The 18,775-nt window shown below is 52.6% G+C and overlaps 1 protein-coding gene across 1 annotated transcript in view; it reads right to left on the reverse strand.

Annotated features, from left to right (window-relative positions):
- Positions 1-13,358, reverse strand: part of CACNA1E (calcium voltage-gated channel subunit alpha1 E) — a 139,368-nt gene extending 126,010 nt beyond the window's left edge. The window contains exon 1 of the mRNA XM_061345581.1: positions 13,183-13,358. The gene's annotated coding sequence lies outside the window, so the exon portion shown is untranslated. The remainder of the gene's footprint in view (positions 1-13,182) is intronic.
- Positions 13,359-18,775: the final 5,417 nt, after the last annotated feature.

The raw sequence follows: 18,775 nt of genomic DNA on the forward strand, positions 1-18,775 counted from the left end.
CGAGACTGCCGGCGTATGTCACACAGCACGCAGCCACCCAGGGGCTTCTCCTCCAGCATGGTATGGCCATCCGGCACTGCAATGTAGTTCAGTACTGTCCCCCGTCACCATCACTCCCCTTGCATGCTCATGCTGGACACCAGCGGGGACCATTTGCTTTCAGAACCTCGGCAACTCGGAAATGGGCAAAGCTATTTCTGGCAGTGTCACTCCCCCTCTCTCCTCTTGCCCACTCACTCCTTCCTAGTTTAATGCCATTGAATTTCCCATGCCAGCCATCCACCATCTGCTGGCAGGCTTCAGAGCACCAGCAAGATGTTCCAGCAAGCTGGGGCCATCCAAGAAACCATCCTTCATGGTTCCCAGCCCCACACCTCCATTCCTCCAAGTGGCACCCGAAATTCATCCCTCCCAGCAGGGTACCACACTGACACATCCACCCTTCCCAGGCTGGAGCTGGTGCATGACTCCCACATAACATGTAGGGTTTAAAACAGGTGATCTTCCTGGTTTAACCCTTGTTTATGTGTTAGCCACCAACAGAACCACTTGTGAGGTCTCCAGCCTTCCTCCAGTGCCTGTTGGTCTGTTTGGGGCTGTATTAAAACCCCGTCATGCCACACACAAGGCACAGAGAAAGGAGGAAGCTGCATGCCCAGTACTGAGCACCCTCAAGCCAAAACCACTCTTACACATGGGCCATCCCCTTCACCAGCAAAGCACAGACCAGAGCAGACACCCCACATGAGCCACCTCCCAGGCACATCCTTCACACCTTCAGGACATCTCCCCATCTGTCACCAGCCTTGTGCACACAGCATTTTGCTCTGTGCAAGACAAGCTGCTCAGTGGGGATGCGCATCTGCAGTGCTCCCAGTGTTCACCCTTCCTGTGCCTCCCAAGCTACTCTGTGTCACCCAACACTGACTGCAAGTCAGACTGATGGAGCACTCACTCACACCCACAAGCACGTTTGTGGCTCGTTTCCACCACATTCATTTTTATTTTGCACAGAAAACCTGGCCTGAGAAATTCAGCAGCAAAGCTCAATAACACCAGCAAGTGCACAAAAACAAGCTGTCCACAGAGAACTTTCCAAGCAATCAGCGTCCCTGAGATGTCAGGGAGGCAAGGCTGGCAGCAGATCACATGCAGCCACTGAGGGATTTATAGACACAGACCTGACACAGTCAAGCTACCCCTCTGCAGAAACTTCTCACAGTTTCTTTTCAGCCACACTGGATCTCCAGCCAAATTGTTGAATCACCTGTACCCAGGTGCAGGTCCAAGAGCAAGCCCAGGTATTCACCCCACTGCCAAGAGCTGAGGGTCTCCCATGCCACCCCAGCAAATAGCCAGGAGCTAAACCAGCATCTCTAAGTGAACCTCCTTTTGCCAACTGGCTTCCCCATCCCATTTGAAAGTCAGAGTGAGCAACCTGGATGAGAAGCGCAGCACTGAGTACATGACTATAGTGTGCTGTTGGGTCCAAATGCGGCCCAGCACACCTGGAGCCCAGGAAGCAGTGCTACAGGTACAGACGCACAGCATACCCTAACCCCCCATGCAGGTTTTGACCAAGGATGCTACACACCAAGCAATGCATCCTCTAAAGAGGCTCGGGTGCTTTCTGCAGCCCACAGGAGCTTTAACATGAGGCCAATATGAAGTGTGCATAAAAATCCCAGTTTGGTGTGAGCCGTGGAGCACTGGGTACACACAGCCTGCCTGAAATGGCTAACGGATCACATTTATTCCCAGCTTGCTACTTCCATATACTGGGGAGGGGGGAAGCCCAAAAACAGAGAAGTGATGATAAATTCCTAAAGCTACTGTAGCAAGGGAAAAAAAACACCCACCAAAACACCCCATGGTAGAACCAGCCTCACACCATCTCCCAGAAACTTTCTGCACTGCGAATGCTGAATTAAGTCAAGAAGAGGGGGGAAGAAACAAACAAAAACTTCCACGGGAGATTTCTATTGTGTCTCCTTTCAAAAGGACAACGCTAACCAAGGTCTCTCATTGCTGCTTTCGTATTCAGCTGACCACTTCAGCAGTTTGTTATTTAAGACAGAAAACCTGCACCTTTGCCCTTAGGTCTTAAGCAGGATACGGGAACATGGGCTGGGCGCACACTGCCTGAGGAGAGCAGAAAGAGTGCAGCCACCAGGCTGGCACCTAAAGGGACTTACCTAGGAATGGCAGGACAGACAAATGCTCACACTCTAAACCCAATAGAACCTGGCCTGATTTCACCCATCCTTGTTGCTGTGCTTCACCCCACGAACCACTGCATCCCCTTAGTGTGATGTGTAGGGATGCAGAGGGTTTGGACCTGCTCCTGTGCCAAGTGCCTTTTTACAGAACTGCATGGCAGTGAGCAAGGGGTTCAATCCACCAGACAAACCTGTATAGAGATACTGGTGCTTCTCAACATCCCCAGGCTGGCTCTAACTCAGTGGTAAGTTTTCCCTCCAGGAAAGCCATAGGCAGCAAGCCCCTCACCCCAGCCAGCTTTAAAGCAATGGCACAGCCCTGTCATACAGTGCAGGAAGGGGTAAGCTCACCTTGGGCTGCACCCACCCATGTCTCCTGCAGCTCCTGCTATGGATCACCCAAAAATCGTGGTGTGCTGGGACCCTGCAGCTGCTGCCACACCAGGACCTCCTCTGGGGCCAAAGCAATCCTTGTTAAAAATAGGTTCTACCTACAACTCTCCCAGGTCGCACGGGCGTCATCACCATGGCCCTGGCACACCTCCCGACGTGACTAATGCCAGCGGTGTGCAAGTAACACCCCATCCTTCACTGGGGAGGGAGACAGCCCCCAGCAGCACAGGCAGGGATGAGTGGGCTGCCGAGCCAGTGTTTTGGCTGAAACAACCTCTACCCCCTCTTCTCCACAGGGTTTCTCCATGTGTCTCACCCAGCCTGCCAGCATGCACCATCCAGGCTGGGAGAGCATCCTGGTGGTGCCACCCACCACCCTGCTCCTCCCAGGTTGCAGCATCCCAACTAGTCCAGCCCCAGTGCAAGGATGCTCCAACCAAAGCTCAGCTCCCAGGTCTCCCCAGGGAAAGGCTGCCATCCCAGTCCGCTGCAGTGTGCCTGAGGGATCCTCCAAATCTAATGATGCTTTGGTTATTTCTGGCCTGGAGGCAGGGAAAAAGGGAAAGCTCAGCACTAGCTAAGCAGTGGTGTCTGACAACCCCCAAAGAAACCCTAGCCACTGAGGCCTCTGAGAGGTGAGGGGGAAATCAAAACAGAGACCACATTCCAAGGAAGATGCTGATTTACTGAAAGGAATCCAGAAAACAAGCACGGCTTGGAAAAATCATTAGTTTAGAGAAAAGATGTGAAGAAGTACAATTGTTTGGCATCAAGATGAAAGGGAGACAACATCCTCAACCACACTAAGCATCACTGAGAGGCCACCAGAATAAACTGCTCCCCAGCCAAAACAGGATGAGACCAGAAGTCCCTTCCAGTTCTCCCTCCTGTTCTTCTTTGGCCCCAAAGGTTCAGAAAACAGAAACAGACCTGAAAACATGAATATAGGAAGTGCTAATGGTTTTCAGCTCATTTTTTAGATCACAAATCAAAATTTTTACATGTTTCTGTATCCCAATGCAATGTTTGCATCTCATTGGCTGGAGGAAACAGCAGGATATAGCAACCCAGAGCCTGCAGCATTCAACCCTTGAATCCACAAAACTACAGACCCCCAAAAATAGAGGTGCTAGAATCCAAGTAAATACATCTAACGCAACCAGCATGTAAAGAGACTTTTGAAGCCACCCATACCCCCCAGCCCTTTGGAAACACATTAAACATTCCTCAAGACAGCTTTTATATATTGTGCTAGGAACCGCGCACAGCCCGGGGAGGGTTATTTGTCTTCTCCTCACAGTGATGCATAGCAATAGCCGCTGGTAGCCCAGGTGATTTAACAGCAGCAATGTAGGACATGCACAAAGATGCCAGCGTCACACGGGCAGCAGCTGTTTCTGTTCACTATGTCCACCCAGTCCAGCCTGTTAGAGGATCCTCACATTGGGGCAGGAGATGGGAAGGTCAACACTCAAAGATCTCCCTCTATCCTCCTATTACATGCCAAGATCACCATATGAATAAGACCTCACTTGTGCTTCTGAACCAAGGGTCCTTCCCACACCCAGTGACGGTTAGACCACCACAGCAAAGGAGCCTGGGGAGATGTAAGCACTTCTCAATACCATCCCATAAAGCAACATTAAAATTGATGTGCTACAAGAGGATGAAATGGGGTACTCAGTTCCTGGTGCAGTGTATTTGTGTATTCTAATAGCAAGAATCCAGTATCAACTGAAAGTGAGAACTATCAAGCCTCGGTACTTACTTCATAGCTTCAGGAGACACATTTCACTTATTTTCTATGTCTGGTCTCCTCTAATATATATATATGTTTAAAAAAAACTAAAGAAAAAAGCAGACATTATTAAGGGAACTGATGAGTAAGAGCAAGATGAAAACACTGTCATATCTCTCCAACTTGATTTTGTTTGGGTTTTTTTTAAGCATTTAAATCCTCACTTTGAATCGAAACTGCTCCTGCTGCAGGACACCCCAACCACAGCATAAGCCTTTTATTAATAAAATACATATTTGATCCAACAGAGCAGCTTCGCCCTTTCTTATCATCACCTCACCCCAGCTCTCCTGTACGGGCACTGCTTCCAGGCACAGAGAAACAAACAGCAGTGCCCCAGAGCCCCCTCACCTGTCTATGCACCCTCCTATAAAGAAGGGCACAGTGCTGCTAAGAACTGACCAGACTCCTCACTTCAGTGCAGAGGTGACAGTGTTCAGCCACCCTGGGAATTGTCTTTATCCTCTGCACCCTGCATGCACAGAGAACCCCAGCAGCACCCACACCCTTTATGATTACAGGTGTAGTGCATACAAAGGTCCACTTTTACTAAAGTAGCTGGTGACACCTTCAAGTCAATGCATCACACCCTCCTCCATCACCTGGGAGAAGCTGCTTAAGGATACCCACTATGCAGGAGTTCCCCATCTCATTACCCAATGCCCCTTTGGAAAGCCTGGGCCAAGAAACTCGACTGGTTTGGCCCACAGAGGCTGTAGCAGGAGCCCTGGTAGTATCAGTGCCTCAGCTGCCTGCCTGCCTGCTTTCCAGGAGCTGCTCCACAGCCCCCAGCAGCAGTTCACGTTTCATGCCAGAGAAAGCATCCTTGCTTTTGGCTCGCTTCCTGGGGTCAGCTGTACGGTATAGATGATGGAAGTGGGAGACAAAGCAGACCACATATGAAGGCTTTTCAAAATTAAAAATGAGGAGAACAACATTCATTCAGATTACAGCTTTTGCTCCAAACAAGCTCAAGTCACCCAAAAATCCCAACAGTGGATAGGAGTAGGTCTGAGCCCAGTTCTGAGCTGCAGCCCCATCCCCAAGCACACCAAAGCCCTCTTCATCACCCCAGCAGCCCTCTTCAGGGCAGAGGTTGGAAAGCTGCTTTCCTCTGGAAGGTTATCATGGGGAAAACAAGCTCCAGCTCTCAAGGAGCAGCAAGAAAATTAACTACCAGGAATAACAAGTAGGAAACAGGTGACAGCATCAAGACTAATAAACTCTCCCAGCAACACTAACAGCTTTCTGCACCAGCAAAACAGATAAAGTGACTGAAACAAAGTCACGACAGTCACAAGTTGAGTGAGACATGAGAACAACTGAGTGAGTTTTGGCAGTTGGCTGGAAATAGGCAGCGGAAAAGAAAGCAGGCAGAGCAACTGCAGCATCCCTGCTGCCCAGCTCCATGTTCAGCTGTAACCCAGCCCCACTGAGCTGAAAGAGCAGCAACACTTCTCTAAAGGTCCTACACAAGAGCAAGGACTAAGGCTAGTATTTGTGCATTGCCATCTCTCATTGGCAGAAGGGTAAAACTCTGCAGCAGAGTAATAGATTCTCCCTCTCAGACCTTTAAGAAGACATGTGAGTGCTGCCAGCCCAGGGTGCAGGAGGGGAGCCAGGGCAGGAGACACCTGCTAAGCAAAGAAAGTGTCAGCTCCAGACAGAAGCTGCTGGGAGAAAGAAGTGCCAACAGAAAGGAAAGAGGGGAGAATAGGGGGAGGGGAAGTCATCTGTAGCTGGTGGAAACTGTCTAATCCACCGCAGACGACACACTTCATTTCAATTTTGCTTTTTATATCACATCCACCAGCAGAAAAACACCACCAGATTTAAAAGATGGCTTTCAAACCTAAAGCCTTCAACCCTGCAACTTCCTATTCCAACAGGCAACATTAATTCAGGGTTTTTCAAAGCCTCTGCCCTCTGCTCACCCCTTTTACTTGTTCTCATGAATTTGCCTGGTGCAAGTTAGCTTCACTCCAGAGAAGCATTGAAAATTCAACCAAAGCGCTGTCTCTGAGGACAGGGAAAACCCTGTGAGTGGCTGCCAGACTGCACTGCAATGCACAGGATGCCCATGGACTCCCCAGGACACCAAGCTGCACCATGAGGAGTTGGTTTCCTCCCTTCCTCGCTCAGTACCACCCCAACACAAGAAGGCATTCAAGAGCATCCCTCATTCCCCATGACATTGCCCTCTGATCATAAAGCGCTCCAAGACCCTGTATCACTTCTGATGCCAGGATGAGGACTTAGGTGTGCACTCAGTCTAGCCCTGCACCGCACACCAGGTCCACCCCGGGAGCTATTGAGGGGATGGACCTGCGACAGGCTGGGGTGATAACCGTGGGACCGGACAGGCCAGGCTGAAAGGGGAAGTGGCCCCGGAGCTCAGAACCCAGCTGCAACAAGTCAAGACAGAGAGAAAGTTGAAGAGACACCAAGCAGTAGCCTGTGGTTAGGGTACAGGCTGCAAGACCAATGGCTTTCCAGCCTGGGTCAGAAGCAGGTTGGAAGGGGGTAGAGAAGATGTCCAGAGAGGTATGAAGGTGAACATGAACAAAGCAATGCTTTCCTGCTGAGACCACCATGGGGTCACTGCAGCCATCCAGCCCAGAGTGGCTAGGGAGGGAGCAGGGCCAGTATCCAACCCATTCCTCCTGCCTTTCTATCCTGACACTGACTTTGGAGAGACAGCCCGGCTGCCAGAGTGAGCAGAGGGGCTGGGCTGTGCTCCCCATCTCCTCCAACCCCTTCCCACTGCCTCCTTGGCTGTTGGCATGCAAACATTCATTCACCCTGGCACAGCCTGAGCTCACACCACTGGCAGAGCAGGCAGGGTCCTTTGCTCCTGGAGTGGAAACAGGGGAGGCACAGGCAAGGAAAGAGGCCGGCGGGACGGGCAGGGCTGCACTGCAGCTGGCCACAGCCTGAAACAGCCCCCAGGGAAGCACCAGCCACCAAAGATGGAGTATGGAGGCAGGAATATTGCTGAGCACAAAGCAAGGAGGACCAGGAGAAATACACAAAGAATGTATAAATCCCCATGTAGATGGGAAAGCCACGTGAGCATCGTCTCCCCAGGAGGACGCTGGTGAAAGCAACAGCTGCTACGCACCGGCACAGAATGAGAGATCACCACCCTTCCTCCTCCCAGGAATCTGGCACCCTGGAAAAACCTGCCCAGCCTTTGCGTTCTGCAAACCTCAGCTCTAAAAATAACCATCGGTGCAAGTGACACATTTTGAGCGGAGCCGGCAAGCGGCAGCCCACAGAACCAGACTCACTTAGCATCAGCGGACATGTGTTTTGTAAACAGATTTTTTTAAGGTTGCTTAGTAAGCTGCTGATCAAATAGCCAAAGCCATCGTCTGATGTGGCAGAAATGAAAGGGGGACCCAAAGATAGGGGGAAATCCTGCAGAGGAGGATGGGATAGAGAAAACTCAAGAGCTGGACCCCGTTTCCCAGCATGTCCCTCATGCCTATATTCACACTTTTAAGACGGAGCTTCTCACCCTTTACTGCCCCACAACAGGAGTCCCAGCTCCAGCCATGCCCACAGCACCAAGCCCCCTAACCAGCTGCCTCCAGAGGGGAAAAACCCCATTTATAGAGAAAGCAGAGGAGCAGCGATGGCCAGACAGACCACCCCACTGCCACAGGGCTGTGTACCATCTCCCACTCTCCTCCCCAAGCCCCCAGGTAACCAGGGTGCGCTCCTGCAGGGCTGCAGCCACATACACAACCCCCCAAGGGGCTGGGATGATTGACAGAGCACAGAGCAGGATGAAGAGTCACCCAAACTGTTCCTCAGTTAATCATGGTAATTAGCCACCATCTTAAGCAACTCCCATTAGTTACAGCCTGATTTTCTCAGGCATAGTCAGCACACGACATGCCAGTTAAAACTCACCCGGCAGCCAACTTGGAAGTAGCCACCCTGGCCCACCATGGGGCTCATCCAGGTAATGGAAACATGCAGAAGAGGTGCTCCTTTCCTTGAAGGACACACTTAAATTAATGGTGAACTGGGTCTTATTTCCCAGCCCTGATTGGAAAGCCTCAGTGAATGCATGCTGGCTTTCCAGAGCAGATGCTGTAGGGCTGGAGAGGCCACCAGGACTGGCTCTGTGCCCCAACAGCAGACCACAGCCAGGGTTTCTCTCTGGAGCTGTGCTCACATGGTCCCTCCACTGCATGAACCCTCACTCCCAGCAAGACTCGCACCCTACGCTGGGCAGGGTGGCACAGCAGCCTGGGGAGCAGGCTCACCGCCTGCAGGAAGAAGCTCACTCTCCAGAGCTTTTGCTAACAGCAGAGCCAGTTGCACAAAGCCCTTCACCCTCCAGCACCCATCCCTAAAAGTCACAGAGGATGCCCCAAGGACAAGTCAACATCAAACAAGCTGTCCAGCATGGATCAGTTTCATAAAAGCACTCTACACTGGTCCCAGCTGGAGGGCATGAAGCAGATGCACCCCTCTCTGCACCCAGAGTAACAGGGAGTTAAAGCCCACCTTCCTTCCACCTGCGGCTGGGAAAAACAAGGCAAGGAAAATGCAAATGCTTTGCTGGACCAAGTATTAGCCACAGCTTAATTGCCCCTCTCCAGGGATCTGCTCGCAGGGGTAAGGTTCATCATCACCCAGGCCTGCCAACACCTCTGTGCTCTACAGCACCTTTCCAGCTGGTTTGGTGCTTATTTATAGGCAGCAGTCCTCAGGGAATTACAAGAGGAGATGAAGCTCAACCTCTTCCACAGAAAGCTTGACAACGCTGAACTTTCTTGCTGCCTGGCTAAGTGGGGGGACAGGGGAGCAGTGCTGGAGGGAGTAGAAATCAGGCTCCAGCATCTCTGGTATCTTGCCTGTGCGAGTACACAGGTTTAAAAACACACACACTGTGTTTTTAACAGGATCCTATATTCCTTGCTTGTTAAATGAAAGGAGATAAGAGTATTTTGGTACCAAAGAAATAGAGTAACAAACCTGAGCCAGGCTAAGAAGCGCAAATGCCTATGGATGGTGAGCAGGGCAGCAGGGCTCTGCCCATCTGCAGGGAGTGGGTGTTCTAGTGCCTGTGCTGCCTTGTTTAAACAACTGCCTGGGAAACCCAATGTTTGATTTGAATCCACTAGAGGTGGCCTCTGAGGCACAGGGTACATAACTCAACATGGAAAGTGCTGAACTTAACAACCCTCTGGCCTGAAGAGGAAGAAAACATCTCTTCTGAGCTAATAACTAACACAGGAGCTGGACACAGTTGGAGAGTCCCCTTGGCCTTAGCATAGTATTTTTGGGGAGGACCCCCAACAAAGCAAGGGGGGAACCTAGCTCCTCATTTTGCAGATGCCACATCTCAACATCTGAGGGGAATTGTGGAATAGTGGATGCCAGGGAACCTCTGATGGAACCCACTGCTCAGAGCAAACTCAGAATGATGCCACAGACACCAGAAAGGGAGAAATCCCAAAGCTTTCACTGGGCTGCATCAAGCCTTCATCCCCGATCCCCCCATCTCCCACCCTGTTCTGTTCTCAGCCTGACAGAGCTCAGCAGCCTCTCCCTGGGCACGAGGCCTCACGGCTGTGACTAATGGTGTGTTTTGACATCCCTGAAATACTCCAGCACTTCATTTCAGCCGCAGGGAGCAGGAAGGAAGGAGGGGACATGCTGGTGGGGAGCCGACACTGAGAGGGAAGGAGGGGCAGGAAAAGCTTTTGCAAAAGCACCAGGCAGCAACAGAGCAGAGCAGCATCTAAAACTTGCAGGAGATGGCCAAGGGGCAGGCTGAGACCTGGAAGACACCCAGGAAGCCTGTCTGATGTGCTGCTCGCCTGTGCCTCCCTTGAAGCTATGCAGAGGTACAAGGCACTGGTTTTATTTAGTATCTCCCCTCACCCTGCAGTTTCTCTGCTTGAATGGGAAGACAGGGATGCTCCAATAATCCCTAGTGAGCCTGTACCTGGTGCTGAGGGATGTGGGACTGCCCCGGTCCCCTGCCCAGACTGGCAGAAGGCAATGCCACCAGCCTCAGTCTCTCCAGCAGAGCCAGGAAAGCAAGAGATAGGGACCCCTGGGGAGGTTAATTAACAAACATCTTTCCTGTGCTAAAACAGTCACCTCCGGCCCCAGGGGGGTCAGTGGAGACATAGCCCCAGCCTCTGGTAAGGGAGCAAAGAGCATCCCAGCCACCAGCTGAGCTGCTGGTTGAGACCATCTGCCAGCCAGCAGCACTGGGGAGAGGAGCAGTCGAAGCCATGGGGGGGAACTGGCTTTTTTCCTGACAGCTCTTTTACTCATCACCAGCTGCTCACGCTGGGGTTCAGATGGTCCTGCTGCACCTCAGCAGGCTGGGGGAGAGGGAAGAGCAAGCTGCCTGGCTGGGGATCCAGATCTCCACATGTGATCCCCAGAGAGACAGAGGTGGAAAGTGGAGCAGCCTGGGGAAAACTGACCCAAAATGCACCCTGCCCTGAGATAAGAGCCAAGGGATGGCTCAGCAACACTGCTAGACTCACTCCAACCTAGCAAGCAGAGCCCTCTTTGCACCAAGGAAGAAAAGCAGTCCTCCAGGCTGCATCATCCCAGCCCACTGTACACCCATTGCAGCCATGAGCATCCATGGATCAAACCAACCACAGAATGCAGAAAGTCAGCAGAAACTCCACCTGGCATCACGAGAGTGCCACTCACAGAAGTTTTCTTGGGTCACTGTGAGCAAGGAGACCAGTTGACAGCAGTAGTGGGGAAGGGATTGTTTTCTCTTTTCAGCTGTCACTAAAGTCATCAGTGTGGCTGTGAGTGATTCACACCAGTGTATGAAAAGCCTGACTCAGGCACTGGATGCAGTGGGTGGGTGCACTGACTCAGCCACACCAGGGATGGGGCACAGGGGGCTACAGCCTCACATGGCCACGGGAAAATCCTGTTTGCAGGAGGGCAAAGGCACCACTGGCCGGGAGATCACACAAACATGCTTATAACAGCGGCAGCATGGGTAAGCCCAAGGAAAACACCACATCTCAGCATCAACCTGTCACCCATCCAGAACAGGTGCTAAAGTGCAGCAGGGTTGGGCCACACTCTCATTTGGCCTTTCACTGGGGAAAGGTATACTCTTGCCTGTGTGATGGCAGAGGAGGAAACCCCCAGGTGCTCAAGGGGTGCAAATGCATCCCCAACTACACTGAACAAACTTTCCAGGTACTCCAGGACCAATGAGAAGCAAGGAAATTCATCCGTGCAGAAGGAGAGACGAGAGGGGAGCCTCGTGCCTGGGGACAGCCTGCTGCCACAGCCATCTTCTCTTCCCTTCAAGCCTGTAGACACACACCCAGGAAAGCACCAGTGCTGAGACCTGCCCTGTGACCCTGCCATGCTGCCTGTGCCGCACTGGTGGAGGGCTGCGTTGCAGAGACCTCAGATCAAAATTCCCTGTCATCCTGCTGCTGCCATGTGCCAGCAATACTGTGCAGACACTCTGGAGAGAGGGAGCTGAAGAGAACCCCTCCAAAAGACACTCCCATTTGGACGGTGCTCAGTCTGGAATTACTCAACGGATGGTAGCTATGTCCCAGTCTTTGCCAAAATTGCTACCAGCAGCAGCAGCCGAGGCTGCAGTCGTGTGTCTCATCTCACTGACAGCACCTTCCATAACGCTGTGTCTCATCTGCCAAACAGCCTTGGCCATGGATACGGACCGGCTGAGAGTGTCACCACATCCCACGGCATCCTGAGCCCAGACCTCCCCATCTGCAGCATGGACCAAGCCTGGCCTCATGTCAGCGTGAAGAGGGGGATGAGATCACCCACCCAGGGGAATGCAGCCCATAAAGGAAACGAGGGTGGTCCAGGCAACAAGTAGCACTTGTCTGTTTCAGGATCATGGGTGAGAGCTACCTTGGCCATGCAGAAGGCCAGCAGGAACCACAAGCACCAAAACACCCACTCAGCAACGCAAGAGCAGGCAGGAGAGCTACAGGAACAAGACAAGCAAACCTTGATTTTGGGGACCACTCATTCATCACTGCCACCAACAACAGCCAGGCAGGGACCAACGTGAGAAGCAGCACCCAGACCCATACAAAGTGGGAACTGGGTGCAGAGAGACCACACAAACTGCTGGATGCCCGTGGCAGGCAGGGGAGGCTGATGGGGACGCCCCTGCAGCCTGTGCACTCCCAGAGAAGAGAGGAAATCCTGCACATCTGGGAGGCCTTGGGCTAGCAGAGGAGGACTGGAGCTGGACAAGTCCAGGGCAGGTCACCACCACTGCCTCTGCCCAGAGCATGGGCTCTTCGGAGCGCTCAGAGCTCTCAGGTGGCTGAGGCAGGGAAAGAGAAGGGGCTAACACCCCACCTCGGCCTCATCCACCCCACCGGGACATGAGGCAGGGCAGCCCCCGGCACAGACACACACACACCGCTGCTTCCCAGGGCGGAGGGTCCCCCAGCCCCACTAGCAGAGCCCAGCCCGGAGCCGCAGCACGGCCACGGCCGCTGCCGGCCGGGACCCCGACGGCTGCCCCCGGCCCCCTGCGCCCGGCGGAGAGCCACCTTAAGCGGAGTGCAGAGGTACTCGCCGCTCCGAGGCTACCTTAATAAAAACTTTGCGAGCGCCGAGCCGCAGCCCCCGAGAAACCCTCGGGAAGGAGCGAAATGGGGAGTCGAGCTTCAAACTTGGGGCGCCCTCCCAAAGCGCAGCTCCATCCTCCCGTGCGAGGAGCAGAGCCCCCCGGCCCCGCAGCCCGCCGGGGCCCCAGCCTACCTCTCTTAGCTGGCTGCCGCCGGCTCCTTTCCCCCGTCCTCCTTCCCCGACGCGGCGGCGCAACGTGCGCCCGAAGCTCAGCGCATCCCCGGCGGCTGGGGTGAGACAAAAGCCGCCGAGAAGGGAGGGGAGGAGGTGTTCTCTGAGACCGAATCGCTCAAGGCGAGGAGGAGAAGGAGGGGGATGGAGATAGTCTCAACTGGCGGGGACTGCCGTCTCCCGGCCGTCTCCAACAGGTAGCAGCGAGCTGGGAGAAGCGATGTCCCCAACGGCGACAGCGTTTCTTTACTTTGGAATGGCGAGTGGGATCTCCCTAGGGCCACCATCCCTGGCAGCAGCTAGCGCTGGACACAGCTTACCTGAAAACAGAGGCATGGCTCCTGCAGGAGAGCTGGGTGAGGTCGGGATACTATTCCAGAGACATTATTTGTTATAGGAAGGGAGAAAAAGAGCCGGGGGAGGGAGGGAGAAAAAGAGGGAGGGGAAGGAGGGAGGGAGAGACAAGAGAAGCAGGGAGGGAGGAAAAGGAAAGGGGGGGAACCTGGGGGGGACACGAAATTAAAAAAGAAAAGGGGGGGGGGGGGAATAGAGACAGTTAAAATCTGTCTCCTGCCCACACAGTGGGAAAGAAATTTGTGACAATCGGAGAAAGGGAACTCACGCATACACCAGAGGGGGCAGACGCAGGATAACAAAGGAGGAAGGAGCCGAGCTCCACCAAAACAGAGCAGGAACTGTCCGGGCACACCCCCCTTGCACACGCAAGGGGGTAAGGACGGGTGCACATCTCTGCCCACCAGCACAGCTCGGCCACCGCACCCGCCCAGCAGCAGCACCCACAAACCTGCACCGTGGGTGCTTCAGGTTTGATTTGAGCACCTCAGACCCACATCAGTATTGCGGACTGCTGTCGAAGGACCCCACATTGCCCCACCAGCCAGTGTTGGTGCTCCTGAAACACTCTTTTGCAGCCCAGGTCTCCCCCTTTGTCCACACACTTCAGTCCAGGGCTTAATGACCTCCATAGGTCTTCCCACACAAAGCAGGCATGAGTTTTCCAGTCACCACATACCCAAGTGAAATACTACCTTGCACTCCCTTCTGTTCTCTGACATAAGATCTCCTCTTAGCCAGCACCAAAAGCAAGGGCAGTTTTGGGGGTGGTGAGGGTCATGGGGGCATAAGGACCGCCAGATCAGCCAGAGATTTACCCCACAGCATCCGAAGGCTGCTGGCAGGAAGAGGTTGATTCAACTCTTCAATCATGTTTGCAGCCCATTTTGCAGAGGTGCATGCCCACTGCTTCTGCCTTGGCTCCATTTTGCTTTTCCTGGCACCTTGTGCAGCACCCGTGGACAACTAGACCTGAAGGTGCAGGGTAGCAGAGCTACAGGTGGCACAGGCTCTCTGTATTTTAGTCAAGGAGACCTACAGCACTGTCACAGCAGTGACAGCAGCCCCTTGGCAGCATCACTGGACTGAGGCAGCACACAACTCTTAATATTCACCCTTGGCATGTGCAGGGAGAAGTCCTAGCGCGGCATGGCTCAGATGAGCCCAGCTGGTTTGCACAGGACTCCCAAAAAGCTTTTCATTGCTGGCTTCTCCAGGAGACAGCCCACTGGCCAGGGGGCTGTTTGGGTGGGCAGGACGTCCCCACACCACAATGCCCCTCCAGCTCCCCGCTTTCCTTCCACCACACTGCAAAGCGTCCCAGCAAACCTGTGCTGCTTGGCAGTGCCCAGGAGCATTCCCGACTTCAGAAACTTCCAGGGCTGGGCCAGTAGTGTTGCTAACACTGCCCTGAAGCTTCCTCTGTCCCTGTGCTTGTACCGAGTCTCCCACCATATGCTGCCACATGGCACACAACTCCTGCCCCAGCACATACCTCACCTGCATGGGGCAGCCATTACTGGCGTCATAGCGCACGTCACCCCGGAGAGCCAGGGCACCAAATATTTGGGACAGTTTATGTTACTTTTGCTTTACCAATGCATTGCATGGCTCTGCAGTGGCACACTGGCACCTCAGGGGCTGCGGAAGCAGTAGAACAAGGCACCCAGCCTCCCCCTCACAGGGACACGTGCCTGTGCCACTCAGCATGAGTGCTGTCTCTTTAAAACCTTCATCCCTAAATCTGAATGAAGCTAAAGGAAGAGAGGAGTGCTTCATTTAGATGTCTCCTCCAGCACTTCCATTCATTCACATGCTCGATGAGCATGCTCCTGCCCCAGCACACTTCTGCCAGCACCTTGAGGAAAAGGCACAGAGAAGAACCTGTAAGTACCCATTCTCTTTGGGATGCATAAAAATTCCTCAACCAACTGCCAGGACGCTGCACACCAAACTGGCAAATCCAGCCCAAGCAAGGCCATCCTGGCATTTGCAGAAGGCAAAAAGCACTGCCAGAAGGCCCACACACATCAGCAACCCCGTTTCTCACCATTTCTCCCGTGTTGCTAGGATCTGGCACTGGTAGGGATAGGTAAATACACACTAGGAAAGTGCATTCCTCTGGTCTCCCAGAGAAAAGGTTTTGACACCCTCTAACACACCGCCCCGCACACATGGTACCCCCAGATCCTGTCCTGAATGTCCTCCCTGCAACTCAGGTGACCCCAGCATGGCAGCCAGCCTGAGCACACCAAGACGGCTTTCTCAGTGACAAACCCAGGGACTTCATTTAAATATATATATGCTGTTACTTGGGGACTGGTAATGCCTTGGATTCAGATGTCTCCATGGTTACCTGCTCGTGGTGGGAGCTGGGGGTAATTGAACTCTGGGGGTTCACCATTCATAGCCCATCTCCCTTTCCCCATCCTCACGGCTCCGCGCAGCCCTCCTGCCTTCCTAGGCAAGTGACAAGGCTCCCAGCTCCCCCCGGAGGGGGAGGAGAAGCAAGGCTCTCCCCGAGAGCTCATTACGCGAATAATGTTGTCAGCTCCTCAGACAATTAGACACGAATGCAGATCAGCTTCCTCTTCCCGAAAGAAAAGACAATCCTGATCGGCACGGAGACAAAGCCGCGCGCCTCCTCCCACCACCCATCTAGACAGGAATGAAACATGGAGAGAAGGCACCGGGAGCAGCGCCGACATCCCCGTGCCGAGCTGCTGTCATCTCGGGGGAGCGAGCAGCAGGGGCAGCGGAGCCTCCCCTCAGCCGCGCAAGCACGCGAAGACAACCAAGGCAAGCACCGGCGTGCGGGTTTGGAGCCCAAGGCACTGGCTGGAGAAGAAAACAACCATTCAGAACTGCAAAGCCCAGCTAGACAAAAACAAGCATCTTGTACATCCAGGGGCACCCGACTTGGCTCGACCCCAAGTTTCGCTGGAGCATCCAGAGACACCTAAGCTCAAATCCAGCACCATTTCATTTGCAGACGCTACCTGGACTTGATTAATGTTCAATGCTCGTTTGCTAACCGATTATTCCTGTATAACAGCACCGTGTAAAGCAACCCCAAGGACCTCTAGCTTTTTAATATAGCTTTCTTCCCGTGCAGCACAAAAGCCTAACTAGCTTTATTCCTCCTCCTTCCTGCATGTACAGCCACAAACCCTTCAGATGTGAACTAATTGGAGACAGTTCAGAGGGCAGTAAGGAAAGCATACAAAGGGCAGTAAAGCACAACCTGCTGGAAAAAAAAATGGAGCCAAAAGACCTGTGTTTGTGTAGTCTGGGAATCAGAAAGCAGAAGAGACACGATAGCGGTATTCAATTATGTAAAAGGTTGCTACAAAGGGTGCAGGAATATATTGCAGTGCGTCCCCACAGGGAACAGAACAAAAAGTAATGGGTTGTAAATTGTAGTTTAGATACTAGAAAGAGAAAAAAAACCCAACCTCAATAGCAATGATTATTTAAGCTTCAAGATAGTTGCTGGGATTTGAGAGCAGGTCAACACTGATGAGGAGAGCTGAATAAAGCAGCTCCCATTTTGAGACAAGGGAAAGGATCACTTGAAAGGGATGTTCCTGCCAGAGGGTTTTAGCACTGGTTTCTGCCAAGCATAAGGGGAGCAGCAGCTTTTTTTGTGGGTAATGCAGACCACCCCCTGCCCAACCCTGCACCATGCCCCCCGCCCAGGTTAATTCTGCCTCTGCCTTCTGCAAGGTCCATGGTGTTGCAGGTAATAGAGCATCTCAGCCTGCCCTCCCTGACACAGGCTTGGGGCTGTGCTGGGGTAAGAAAGCACCCAGGTTTTGTCCTACATCTATCTGTCTCCTGTGCTTAGGACCCACAGCACATCAGGGACTGTTGTGCAAGTACCACATCCATTCCCAGGTGAGCTGCAGCGTGAGGACATCACTCACCCTGCACTCCGCAGGAAGGACTGATGGTGTGGCACAACCCTGCACTCCCTCTGGGTCATCAGTGTCTCTAAAGTTGACTAGTTTGGGTCAGAAAGTGAAGCTCCTTGTTTTTTTGGACATGTGCCTCATTTCTTGAGTTTCATGCTCATAGCTTTCAAGTTGATCTGTGTATTTTTCTACTAAATAGGCATGTATTTTAAACAGAGCTAAAGAGACAAGGACATGAAGCACAGGCCACCTGAAAGCATCTTTAAAAACAAAGGAGCTATAGGTATTTAGCAAAGCCTCCAACACAGCAGAGGACAACTGCTGGAAGCGCACATATGCAAGCTGCCAAATTGTCTGCCGGTCCCATTGAGAGGTGAGAGCTGGAGACACCCACCAGAAAGCCATGGACCTTCATGGGGAGCAAGTGCTGCTCTCCTGGAGAGAGGAAGTTGCAATTGGCATGGGGAAGAGAAACTGGGTAAGGGTTGCTGTGACTCCCACAGGTGGTAAACTCTCAGAAACCTGTGAAACTGCCTCAAGGTGGGAGCAAAAGCACTTTCCAGTAAGCGCCACACGCTCCTGATGCTGCACTGATACCCCGATAAGGTTTGTTCCCAAGTACCCACATATGCCAAATTACGCACTTCTGTTCAACAACAGGAAAGGCTGTGAAGCTTTAAACACGGTTAATGATAGGTACTCTCTTGCAATAATGTGAGCACTGTAACAAGGACTGAAAGAAGAAAAATGGCCTAAATCTTCAGGTGTTTATGTAAGTAGGAACTTCCTAAAAGCAGATAATCTTCCCTGGAAAAAACTTTTCAGTAACAGAAACTGCCAAGACTGTGCTGCAAAAGAAAAAGGAAAATAACGCAGTACAGTGGGAGGCAGACAAAAGCATGGAGGGACCACTTTTGGGACCACTCTTCTGGCCAGCTGGATTGCTTGGAAGTTGCAGCCTGAATGGGATGATCAAGAAACATTGGCTATTGCAGACTGCAAGAAATGTTATGAACAAATTCCCCCTGGATGCTCTGGCCAATTTTTGATCAATGATTAAATGACCAGAGAGATGACAGTTCTGAACTGTCACTGGGAAAGCTGAGCCCACAGAGGAGACACCTTTACCCTGCCTGCTGCTCCACCTCAGACCCGTAGTTTTTATTTCAGTTACAAAACAAGTGCTGCTCTCGATTTCCAAACTCCCACCTTTTAGCTGAAGTATGTATGTTCCTGGCACTTGTTCTGCTTCAGTACCCAGGGTATAACTATGCCTCTTGTATTTA

The sequence above is a fragment of the Neopsephotus bourkii genome, unplaced genomic scaffold (genome assembly GCF_033783945.1).
Source record: "Neopsephotus bourkii isolate Nb327-2 ecotype Australia unplaced genomic scaffold, CSIRO-AGI_Nbou_v1 NB_234, whole genome shotgun sequence".
In the NCBI taxonomy this organism is placed as follows: domain Eukaryota; kingdom Metazoa; phylum Chordata; class Aves; order Psittaciformes; family Psittacidae; genus Neopsephotus; species Neopsephotus bourkii.